Raw genomic sequence first — 1207 nt, forward strand, 5'->3', positions numbered from 1 at the left:
TTGGCGCGAGTGTTAGCTTGTATTGCCCGGGTTGCCACAGGATCAGTTTTTCCTCGGCTTGGATCTCCGTGCCACAGCCTGGTTCAGCCGTTTGTGCCGTGGCCTGAATCTATTCACCCCCTTTGCCCGCCTCAGTTTCTATATTCACAGTTACCAGAGAAAGCCGCCATGTTTAGGTTAGTGAGGAAGGCGGAGCATTTCTTACTCCCTATTTCCTTCGGGGTTTGGTTATATATTTAGCCAATTTTTCACTCGACCATACCTTTGGGTGTATTGCGAAGCATCTGGAGGCTCCAAGTATAGGTTTTTCTGTTTCTGGTTGAAGATCTTGTTGAGTTTTGGGGGAGATTTATCGGAATCGCTTCCTACCCCGCCATTACTCTGACGTCATCCCGCCATTACTCTGACGTCATCCAATATTTCTTATTCTAACTCCATTTTGATTATTGCTTTAGAGTAATTATTTCACCAAGAAGTAGAAATAGTTTTGGGTTCTTGATAGGCCATGTGATTTTCCAGGAACTAGGAGTCAGTTTGTAATCCTATCACTAATATATGGGCTTTCAGCTTTTGCGGGATTGGCTATTAAAAATTTATAACAGAATTCACTTTGTATGTTTTAATATTTTTGCAAAATATTTGCTCATTTGTTAGGTGAAATACTATCTTTCAATTAGCAATAATCATGCCTCAGATGAACCTCATTGGCTCTGATACTGCCACTGCACAAAGCTGGTGAAAATACTATCTTACTCTCTTTGAATTGACCAATGAAATTTAATACTTTTTAGGCTTTCAAGTTACTTTTAAAAAGTTAAAGTAATGTGTGAAGAGTTTTGTTCTCTTCTACTCCTTCCTGCTACATAATGCTCTACCCCAGTCAGTGAGTAATTGTGACTGGGGCAACCCAGAGTATGTGTTTTCAAGTAAAACTACATCACTTATTGTAACCTGACTACTTCCCTGGTAGCATGTGATTCAGTCTTATTGTGATTTCTTGTTCAAGCAAACATGCTACAGAAGCCAAAATTAATAACAACTTTTAAAACATATGTCTAACTTCCCTGTCTTTTTAAAGACTATTTCTTTAAAGATCTACTTTATAATACATAGTATTAGTTTAAAAATTACCCTGCTTCCTCTATTCTTTTTTACTCAGTGGCTGCTTGGAAACTTCTCTCTCTCTCTCTCCATGCATATTCTCCAT

General features: G+C 38.5%; 1 pseudogene; it reads right to left on the minus strand.

Moving 5' to 3' along the window:
• Positions 1 to 614: 614 nt before the first annotated feature.
• Positions 615 to 734, minus strand: LOC136382644 (U4 spliceosomal RNA; annotated as a pseudogene).
• Between the last annotated feature and the right edge of the window lie 473 nt (positions 735 to 1207).

Source organism: Saccopteryx leptura, chromosome 10 (assembly GCF_036850995.1).
Source record: "Saccopteryx leptura isolate mSacLep1 chromosome 10, mSacLep1_pri_phased_curated, whole genome shotgun sequence".
Classification (NCBI taxonomy): Eukaryota; Metazoa; Chordata; class Mammalia; order Chiroptera; family Emballonuridae; genus Saccopteryx; species Saccopteryx leptura.